This window comes from Saccopteryx leptura, chromosome 5 (genome assembly GCF_036850995.1).
Source record: "Saccopteryx leptura isolate mSacLep1 chromosome 5, mSacLep1_pri_phased_curated, whole genome shotgun sequence".
NCBI classification, from domain to species: domain Eukaryota; kingdom Metazoa; phylum Chordata; class Mammalia; order Chiroptera; family Emballonuridae; genus Saccopteryx; species Saccopteryx leptura.
This window is the reverse complement of record NC_089507.1, coordinates 76,612,193-76,623,953: the sequence shown is the minus strand read 5'-3', so window position 1 is coordinate 76,623,953 and position 11,761 is coordinate 76,612,193. Positions and strand designations below refer to the sequence as shown.

Sequence of the window (11,761 nt, the reverse complement as noted above, 5' to 3'; positions counted from 1 at the left end):
TTATCATCAGCAGGCCTGAAACACAGTACATTCTAACTAATTGAATATTAATTTTATTTTAAGATTATAACTACTGTGCCTGACCAGGTGTTGGCACAGTGGGTAGAACGTTGACCTAGGACACAGAGGACCCAGATTCGAAGCTCGGAGGTCGCCGGCTTGAGGGTGGGCTTACCAGCTTGAGCACAGCATCATCGGTTTGAGTGCAGGGTCACTGGCTTGAGCCCTAAAGTCGCTGGCTTAAGTCCAAGGTTGCTGGCTTGAGCAAGGGGTCATTCACTCTGCTGGAGCCCATTGGTCAAGGCACATATGAGAAAGCAATCAATGAACAACTAAGGTGCTGCAAGGAAGAATTGATGCTTCTCATCTCTCTCCCTTCCTGTATGTCTGTTCCTATATGTCCCTCTCTCTGTCTCTGTCTCTCTCACTAAAAAATAAAAAATAAAAAAAAAGATAATAACTGCTGCAATCATTGTACCGTGATCCAGACTAAAGAGAGGAAACTACAAGCAGGAAAAAAAAATATATTTTTTTGTTTTGGTTTCTGTATGGTATGTTTTATATTCATTTACAAAATTTCTTATTCCTATTACTTTCTTTTGAGGAGATTAAAGTCAGGGGATCAAGGACAAGTTTACCATACTTGTCCACACTCATTGCAGTAAGGTAAATGTTCAACATCAGCACTGCACCCTCTTCTACGTTATGATGCTCTTTTCCTCGGAGTAGCCTCGAGAACTGTGAGGTCGCACTGCCTGTTTCACCACAGTGTTCAGAGACTGATGTTACTAAGGATCCCTGTCATTTCTCTGGAACAACGTGATAATTGATGAAACACTTAGGGTTAGAGAGATAAGATAAAATAATGATATGAAAAGGAAATGTGCCTAGAATTGATATATTTTTTTAAAGCATAAAAGATAAAGGAGCCAGTAAAAGAGGTGTTGCTTGACTGAGCCGGTTTAATGTGGTAACAACGAGGGTGGTCACATTCTTGGTTAGTCATGAAGTATTTTAGAAAGCTAAAAATAAACAAAAACAAACATAACCAACTAAGAAAATCAAGAGGATAATTTACTCCGTGTGTGTGTGTGTGTGTGTACTCACAAACATCAGTGATTCTTAGTCAATTAAAATACACCCAAACATGTAGATCCAAGGCCTAAAGGTTGTGTTAGTTCTGCAAAAGAGTGACACTATAAATACTGACTACCCAGAAAATTAATGATAAAAGTAAAAAGATATTTTAAAGGGTCTAATAATGGTCCTTACTCTGAAAACCAAACTAGGTGATTGTTGTATCTTACTGTATTAGCCAAGTATGTTAATGCATATATATGATTTCCCCCATATCACCCACTGAGAGTTATGCCCTTTGTATGTTCTGTGGGTGGGTCATGTCAGAAACTGTATTTAATTTGTTTTTATTTCTTGAGATTGGCACAGTGCCTGACATATAGAAATGTTTGATAATTTTTCTTTAATGAATTATAATTTTCTTTATTCTAATATTGCTCTCAGCCCAAATAATTATTCAATAGATATCTCATACTCACCAATTCTTTATAAAAATTAAATATCTTTGTAAAGGTGAGATCCTTTAAGACCTCCAGGCAGACCCGAGGAGAATGAGCACCATGCTGTGTGTAAAAGGAAGAGATCTGGCGTGCCTGTTCATCCAAAACAATAATGAGCCCCTGAAAAAATTAACCTCACAATAATTTTTAAAAAGAGGGTAATAACAAAAGTTAACATTCATACGCAACAGTTGAATAGAAAAGCATTTTATTATCTTTCCTATTGCCACTTATTCTTATTTTTCTCATAAGGAGTTGCACAACTTGGAGTTACCCTGTATGCCTGAATTCTAAGTCAGCCATTTTCTAACTGGTGACCTTGGGTAAATTACTTATTCTTTCTGCGCTTTGATTCTCTCATATGTAAATTATAGCCCATGTGTGAAAATCAGCAGGAATAGTTTTGCTTCTATGAAAAAAAGGCAACTCAATGACAAAGTATTATAGTTCACTATTTTTAAATTTTAGTTATTGTGGTTAAAAATTCAAAGTGCTATTTTGTGTTTACTAATTTTATTTACATAATTTATACAAAGTGATATCATAATTGTTTTTACTGAGAAATAAATAACATTAATACAAAAAGTAAATAAAATAGAGATTATAATAGTACTAAATCTTTTGGATCAAATGAGAAAATACATTTGAAATATTTAGGATATTATCTGACATCAGTAAACAACTAATAAGTGTTTGCTACCACTATTACTTTTGAAACAATGGTTTAGATCAGGGGTCCCCAAACTACGGCCTGCGGGCCACATGCGGCCCCCTGAGGCCATTTATCTGGCCCCCGCCGCACTTCCGGAAGGGGCACCTCTTTCATTGGTGGTCAGTGAGAGGAGCATAGTTCGCATTGAAATACTGGTCAGTTTGTTGATTTAAATTTACTTGTTCTTAATTTTAAATATTGTATTTGCTCCCATTTTGTTTTTTTACTTTAAAATAAGATTTGTGCAGTGTGCATAGGGATTTGTTCATAGTTTTTTTTATAGTCTGGCCCTCCAACAGTCTGAGGGACAGTGAATTGGCCCCTGTGTAAAAAGTTTGGGGACCCCTGGTTTAGATAAACTCACCAATGAGTCTGTTAGTCATTAGAATAAAACGCCGAAGAAAACTTCTGAGAAAGTTAGCACACTCTCATTTATGCAAATTATTTTTTCAAGGACACTGAGAATATAACTTCAGAGCCCTGCATCAAATTAATTTTTGCCAGAGAGAATGGAGCCTACGGTCTTTCTTTCCTTAACTCTTTACATGTCCCTTATCTCCTTTGTAAACTATAAACACTTGGGAGGCAAGGATGGGCTTTGCTTTGATTCACCTCTGAATTGCCTTTGCCTGTCACAATACCCGGCACTTTATAAATGCTCATTCAGTGTTTATTGAATGGATGATTGAAAATCACCATTTCTATCTGTCTTTTGAATGGTCTCTGAAGCATCAGTCTCACAGAACCTGTATCAACTATATAGATGTCTCCTCTTGGATGCCTCCCAGTCACCTTACCGTGAACCTCCTGGTGTCTCCTCCTTTTTTGACTTGATGTCATGCAACAAACATCTATGGCATATGTTTTCGTGACATCACTGTTTCTATGCCATCTCTGGACTCTGCTTTGCTTTCTCTATTGCATTTCAAGTTTCCTCTTAGGTGTGTGTCCCTCCTTTAGTCTTTACAGTCCTCTCTCCTCATTACAGAGTCCAGTACATTCTGCCAGAGCATTCTTTCTAAAATGCAAATCTAATCACAACTTCTTGGTATAAAACTCTCCAATATCATTCCAAAAGAGTTTATTTGATTTTAATTCTTTGCTATGGTGTAGCAGGCGTTGACTCCCTTCCCCTCCCCCCCCCCCCCCCCCCCCCCGGTCTATAACCAGCCTTCTCTTTTCCATGCTCTAACTTACCAAGACATCCTGGGTGAGTGCAATCTCTGACCCGGTCCTCTGCTCTCACGGATCTGGGACTTCTAAATATGTTGCTTTCACTACTTGGGGCATTCTTCCTTTCTCTTTACCTAGTCAGCTCTGAAGTTTTACGTCATCTCTTTTCAGAAACATTTTCTAGTCTCTCCATTTCAATTCCATGTGCTCTCTTTAATACATTCCCAGTTTTGTTTGTTTGTATTTTTCTGAAGTGAGAAGCAGGGAGGCAGAGAGACAGACTCCTGCATGCGCCCAATGGAGATCCACCTGGCATGTCCAATCTGGGCTGTTGCTCCATTACAACCGGAGCCATTCTAGCACCTAAGGTGGAGGCCATGGAGCCATCCTCAGTGCCTGGGCCAGCTTTGCTCCAATGGAGCCTTGGCTGCAGGAGGTAAAGAGAGAGACAGAGAGAAAGGAGAGGGGGAGGGGTAGAGAAGCAGATGGGGGCTTCTCCTATGTGCCCTGACCTGAAATCGAACCTGGGACATCCACACGCTGGGCTGACGTTCTACCACATTCCCAGTTTTATCACTGTCTCTTTTTTTTCCCAACACCCACCATGAGACTGAGTTCTTGAGGGCAGAGAGGAAAGAGCGTTAAATGGGAACTCAGGAGAGGTAACCTTTGTTCTCAGCTTTGCTGCCTATTCTCAGTCCCACCAGAGACAAATTAGAAATGATGTTGGACCTCAGCTTTCATTTTCTTTATCACAGTGCTCACCTAGATTATTTTAATATGTATTCTCAATAATTCTACAGAAAAGGCTTTAAAATATATTTGCATTATCTTTTATTCTACCGCATTTTTGCAAAAGCTGATTTCTAATATATGACAAAGCCGCTTTAACAATCCTATTGACTGCTAGTCTCAATGGACAAGGAGACTAATACCCAGTAACTCAAAGTAAAGCAGCTGAATCAAGAACATTCTTCTACCCTCTGCCATAAAATTTTTATTAACTGAAGTATTATAAAGGTCAAACACAAACAAAACAAAACAACCAAGAATTTTGTAACATATGAATACAGGGTACAAGGAGGTAAACCAAAAAGAGGAAGTAGATACAGGTAATAATTTATCAAGATGTGCCTGTTTATAGTTTGGGGATCATAAACAACACTTGTAAAGACAGATAGCCTGAGTTCAGATTCTAACTCTTTCAACTATTAGCTATATGAATGTGGATAAGAATAAGCCTCATTTTCCTTACTATCAAATACGGATAATAATATTAATACATACATACATATATACCCGATAGTCATGTTGTCAATATTAAATAAATTAATTCATATAAAGTGTTTATAAAATGCCTTGTGAAATAGGTTATGGAAGCTATGAGTGTTATTAAGAGGAAAGGACAATAATATAATCAACTATAAAATGTGACCATTGTATATTAAAACAAAAAGTCAAACATGATGTTCTGAAGAATTAATCTATTTGATTAAAGATCATTACATAGTAACTGATTGAACTATTAACTAGAATCATCATCAGTGGTGGTATTCTGCATGGTATGCCATTAATTACATATATGTTATAAACTATACTGGAGAATAATATAGGTTTTTTCTTTGGGGGAAAAACCCTTAGCATCACTGAAGAAGAATTTGCAACAAGCCATTTGAATTAGTTGGAAAGCAACCATTTTATATATGAACAGAATTAAACACACATTTAAATTAATTTAATAATACCTATAATCAACTTGAATTGCATTAAATTGTTTATAACAAAAATTGTTCAAATAAAAACAAAGTGAAACCAAAAATTTTAGTAATGTGTAGCTAGATTTACTGCAGAATAGTTTATCTACTATCATGAAAATATCCTGAAAAACAACACCCTGAATTTATGACAGATATAAACCTGAGTCCGTTTTACATCAAAAACACATAACCACTTGGCTTAAGGATATTACTTGAAATATTTAACAATAATCTCCTGGATTACAGGATCAACAAGTCTATATTGAGTGTTGATCCCAATGGACTAAGATTGAACATAATTTGAGCTGTGTACATATCTTGGCCTAAAGATGGATATTGAACCATTAGCCAGTTTTCCATACAAATATTTTTTGTATGATTTGAACATCAGATAAAACAGTCCAGCATGTTTCAATTAAAAGCAGTTATAGGGTATCTCTGAAGGAATGGTTGTTTGGCACGTACAAATACTAGTATTGAACACATATGCTAGAAAGACAATAAGCATTTTCTTGGAGCTAGGAGTAAGACTTTTGATTCAAAACTGAGCTCAGTTTGGACTGTGTATTTATTTACTTATTTTAATGCATCAATAAGGATATAAGTTATATTTTATGTATTCAATAAATGCTTTCTTTCAAAACCAAGCCAAATACACTCAGAAAGTTTTTGGCAGGGACTTAAGAACCATTGGTATGATAGTCACTGAAGGCTCAAACCAAACAACATATGTTGAAAGTTCAAGCTCACTTTGGAGAATATTTTCAAGTTTGGTTTTATTCAGGATGAACTATGGTAAAATATGTATAACTTGAAATTTACCATTTTAGCCATTTTAAATTGTACAGTCCAGTGTCATAGTACATGCACATTGTTGGGCAACTTCACCACCATCCGTCTCCAGAAATTTGTCATCATCCCAAATGGATGAGGAGTTTTAGAATATATATTATATATAGATTTGACTTTTTTTCAGATTGATTCTCTAAAAAATGTTTGTTTGGCCCTGGCTGTTTGGATCAATGGATAGAGTGTTAGCCTGGTGTGTGGACATCCCAGGTTCGATCCCCGGTCAGGGCACAAGTGAGAAGCAACAATCTGCTTCTCTTTCCCTCCAGCTCCCCCTTCTCTCTCTCCTCTTCTCACAGTCAGTGGCTTGATTGATCCAAGCATTGGCCCCAGGCACTGAGGATAGCTTGATTGATTCAAGCATCAGCCCCAGACAGGGGTTGCCAGGTGGATTCCGGTCAGGATGCATGCAGGAGTTTGTCTATCTCCCTTCCTCTCACTTAAAAAAAAAGTCTTTTTGAAGGAAATTTTGATTAGTTTACAGTTTCTTAAAAGCAGGCGTACTTGAGTTCACCATATGAGTTCAATTAGTTCAGTTGCATGCTTTGCTATTTCTATTTTTTAATTCTGTGCTCAGGAGCACTAAAAAATAGCCCTACTAAGAACAAGATGGAAAACAGTGCTGATGAGCAGAAAGTTACCTTAGATTATATTTTCACCTGGTGTAAAACAGTGTAAGAATAAAAATAGTGATAGCATTTACTTGCATGGATGATCAGTATTCCACTTTATCAAGTATTCTGGATCTGCTATTATAGTGGTTTTATTTTATAAAGAAGTTTATTTTCATCTGATTTTAAAAGAAATTAAAACATTTTTATGGGTGCCTAAAAGTGCTGTGAACCCTAAGCACTGGGCTTAATAATAGAATTATTGGCCCTGCAGTCAGTCACTAAGATTCTAGGGAATGTTTGCAAGGCTCTGGGACACCTAGTAAAAGGTTTGGTGGCAAAGACCTGCACAGATATGTGAACTAGGAGAAATCTGGGAGCAGCCGGGAACCTGAGAATGGACTAACCCAGAAGAAGCAGCGCTGGCGGATGGCTCTGATCTCAGCACTGAATCTAATAGCCTCTCAAGCAGAACTACTCATGGGCCTATACAATTCCTTTTTCCCAGAAGCCTGTATAATTTAGGGATTTTGTGAAAGAGGATGCTCATTAAAATCAAACTGCTTAATTAAAAAAATATAAGGAAGAAACAAATATTTTGCTTATGTGGTTATTCTAAGCCCGGGTAGATTCACATAAACACATGGTATTATGGAAGTGGCTCATTGTTATAACAAAAATTTATAACAAATAAAAACAAAGTGAAACCAAAAATTTTAGTAATGTGTAGCTAGATTTACTACAGAATAGTTTATCTACTATTATGAAAATAGCCTGGAAAACAACACCCTGAATTTATGACAGATATAAACCTGAGTCAGTATAATTTATATCCTTATTGATTCATTAAAATAAGTAAATAAATACACAGTCTGTTTAGCCTTTGTGATTGCACTGGTTTCCTTGAATTGGTTTTCTCATTTCTCTCATCTGCACTGTGGTTGATTACAAACAAGAACTGTACTCCTGTCACTTTCTTATTTAAAATCCTTCAGTGATTCCTCACTGCTTTGGGCAGAAACTCCTTGGCATTTCAGTCTGGTGGGATAGGACTTCTCAGACAGATGTCTCCACTCCTCCCCCCAGGCCACCAGGCTCTGGTGGCTTACATATTAAATCTTGCTTCCGTGTCTCTATTCAAACTTTCCCTCTGCCTGGAATGCTTTTTTCCTTCACCATGCCTTCTTATCTTGAAATTTGGCTAGTTGTATTCAATAAAGGGTTATCGATTTGGATTATCTCTAAACGTCAAATGACAGTATCTAAAGGGGTTTCTGGGTTGCTCTAAATGACCACTAATATACTAACGATAGGGATGTGCTTGTACTCATGATTGTGTTTAAATATAAATTCAAGGTTTAATACATACCCTAAACACAGTGGTAGAGCATGGCATTAGCGTCTGATGAAGTCCTCAAGCAGAGGGGGCTACAAAGAGTTTTTACTGAAGTCTTTAGTTTCTTTCCATCAAACCATGTAAGATCTATTATGGGCTGGCCTCTGCCCTCCTTCAATCTCATCTATTGTTGATCATCCCTGAGATGCTGGCCGCAATCAAGACTCACTTAATGCACAGGTGTCATTCTTGAGAGAGACTTCCTTCCATCCTCAGCAGCCAATCACCTTTGTCTCTGTTGTCCTTGTATTTCTAACCAACTGCCAGTATTACAAATACTATAGTAGATTATAGAAATAAATAGCAAATTTGAGCCTGGAGTAGGCCTAAAGATTCTCAAATCCAAAAATAATTCAAAGACTCCAAATGAATTTCTTTCGTGTCCACTAGAACAGAAGTGTCCTATGTGAACACTTCTCAGTTACTGCTCTTTCCGCTCCCTTCCCAGTTCACCCCTAAGCACTACATTTAGTGAGACCAGTCTTTCTCCTGCTGTTTTGTTTAGATTTTTTCCTCTTGGCTGCATCATTTTTAAAAACATTTATTTTATTTTATTTATTCATTTTAGAGAGGTTGGGGTGGGGGGGGAGAGAAAGGAGAGAGAGAGAAGGGTGGAGGGGAAGAGCAGGAAGCTTCAACTCCCATATGTGCCTTGACCAGGCAAGCCCAGGGTTTCAAACCAACGACCTCAGCATTCCAGGTCGATGCTTTATCCACTGTACCATCACAGGCCAGGCCTCTTAGCTGCATTCTTTATTTTCATTTTCCCTATCTTAATGTTCCCAAAGAGATTTTTTACTTTCAATCTAAATTTTAGATATTAATGAAGTTTTTCTCTCTTACTTTTTTAGATTAAAATGTACAATAGATTTCTTGTCATTTCCTTGTAGATTGTTTTATGCATCCCCTGAGTGCATGTACCACACTTTGGGATCATAAGTACAAGGGACTCTGTGCCCCTTATCAAGCTAATAACTCCCAGCTATAAACCCAGTGGGAACTGGGCTGGGTTTTGTGAACTATCTTTTTTCTTCATCAGCTAGCAGCCTAATTGGCTCTACCAAGAGGTCGCTAGGGAGAGATTTAAAACTGGAGAAAGAACAAGGGATTTAGTCTTTATATTGGTTTCAAATGTATAACATAGTGGTTCGATAATCATACACTTGACTAAGTGTTCCCCATCAATCCTGATATTGCCAGTACCTACCCAACACCAAACATAGTTATCACAAAATTTATTGACTATATTCCTTACGCCGTACCTTACATCCCTGTGACTATTTTGTAACTGCCAAATTGTACTTCTTAATCCCTTCACCTTTTGCCTGGTCTCCCAAACCCCACCTTTCTGACAGACCCCAGTCTGCTGTCTGTAATTATGAGTCTGTTTCAATTTTTATATTTGTTTACTTTTGTTCTTTAGATTCCACATATGAGTGAAATCATATGGTATTTGTCTTTCTCTGACTTATTTCACTGAACATAATATCCTCTATGGCTATCTATGTTGTTGCAAATAAGATCTCATTTTTTATGGCCAAGTAATATTCCATTGCATATATGCACCACATCTTCTTCATTCAATCATCTACTGATGGGCGCTTGGGTTGCTTCCATATCTTGGCTATTGTAAATAATACTCCAATGAATAGAGGGCTGCATATATTCTTTTGAATTAGGGTTATGGATTTTTCTGGATAAATATCCAGAAGTGGAATTGTTGACTCATAAGGCAGTTCCATTCTTAATTTTTAAAGAAAACTCCATACTGTTTTTAATAGTGGCTGCTTTAATCTGCTTTTCCATTAACAGGGCATAAGGGTTCCCTGTTCTTCACAGTCTTGTCAACAGTTGTCATTTGTGGATTTATTGATGATAGCCATCCTGACAGGTATATGGGAATATCTTGTTGTGGGTTTAATTTGCATATCTGTGATGATTAGTGATGTCCAGCATCTTATATGTGTCTATATAAATTCTTTGCCCATTTTTTATTTGTTTTTGGTTGAGTTTTTTTTGGTGTTGAGCAGTATGAGCTACTTATTTATTTATTTATTTATTTATTTATTTATTTATTTATTTTTATTAAGTGAGAGGTGAGGAGGCAGAGAGACAGACTCCCACATACGCCCTGACCAGGATCCACTTGGCAAGCCCCCTGTCAGGCAATGCTCTGCTCATCTGGGGCATTGCTCTGTTGCTCAGCAACCGAGCTCTTTTAGCTCCTGAGGTAAGGCCATGGAGCCATCCTCAGTGCCAGGGGCTGACTTGCTTCAACCATTCGAACCATGGCTGCTGGAAGGAGAAAGAGAGAGAGAGAGAGAGAGAGAGAGAGAGAGAGAGAGAGAAGGAGAAGGAAGAGAAGGAGGAGGGGGAGGAGGAGGGGTGGGGAGGAGGAAGAGGAGGAGGAGTAGTGAAGTGGAGAAGCAGATGGTTGCTTCTTCTGTATGCCCTGACTGGGAATCCAACCCAGGACTTCCACACACCAGGTTGATGCTCTACTGCTGAGCCAACCAATCAGGCTCTTATGAGTTACTTATAAATTTTGAATATTAACCCCTTATCAGATGTGTTATTGGCAGATATGTTTTCCTATTCAATAGTTGCCTTTGTCTTGTTGATGATCTCCTTTGTTGTACAAAACTTTTTAGTTGATGTAGTCCCATTTGTTTATTTTTTCTTTTGTATCACTTGCCCAAGATGATACATCAGAAAAAATATTGCTAAAAGAAATGCCAATGATTTTACTACCTATGTATTTCTAGGACTTTCATGGTTTTGAGTCTTACATTTAAGTCTTTATTTTGAGTTTATTCTTGTATATGGTGGAAGAAGGGGTCTAGATTTATTATATAGCTGTTCAATTTTCCCAATACCATTTATTGCATAAATTGTCTTTACCCCATTACATGTTCTTGCCTCCTCTTTTCAAATATTAATTGGCCATGTAAGCATGAGTGTATTTCTGGGTTTCTATTCTGTTTCATTGATCTATATGTCTGTTTTTGTGCCAGAACAATACTGCTTTGATTACTATGGCCTTGTGATGTGATTTGATATCAGGTGGCATGATTTCTCCAACTTTGATCTTCCTAAGATTTCTGTGGCTATTTAGGGTCTTTTGTGGTCTCATATAAATGTTTGGAATATTTGTTGTAGTTCTATGAAATACACCATTGGTATCTTAATAGAAATTGCATTGAACCTATAGATCACTTTGGGTAGTATGGACATTTTAATGATATTAATTATTCTTTTCTGTCCGTGAACATGGAATATATGGTACTTCCACTTATGTGTATCTTCTTCAATTTCTTTCTTCAGTATTTTATAATTGTCTAGGTCTTTTACATCCTTGGCTAAATTTATTCCTTTGTGGTGCTCACTTTGGCAGCACATAAACTAATATTTGAACGATGCAGAAAAGATTAGCATGGCCTCTGTGCAAGGATGACACACAAATTTATTCCTAGGTATGTGTGTGTATGTGTGTGTATGTGTGTGTGTGTGTTTTTAGTGAGTGTTTAGTGAGAGGAAGGGAGATAGTGAGACAGACTCCTACATGGGCCCTGACTGGGGTTCACCTGGCAACTCCCATCTGGTGCTGATGCTTGAATCAATTGCACTATCCTCAGCTCCTAGGGTTAACACTCAGACCGGCTGAGCCATCTTCAGTGCCCAGGGTT

General features: G+C 37.5%; 1 non-coding gene across 1 annotated transcript; it reads left to right on the top strand.

The window, feature by feature from the left end:
- The first annotated feature begins 11,453 nt into the window (after positions 1-11,453).
- Positions 11,454-11,560, top strand: LOC136407303 (U6 spliceosomal RNA). Its single transcript, XR_010751858.1, has one exon. It is a non-coding gene; the product is annotated as a U6 spliceosomal RNA (small nuclear RNA).
- The last annotated feature ends 201 nt before the right edge of the window (positions 11,561-11,761 follow it).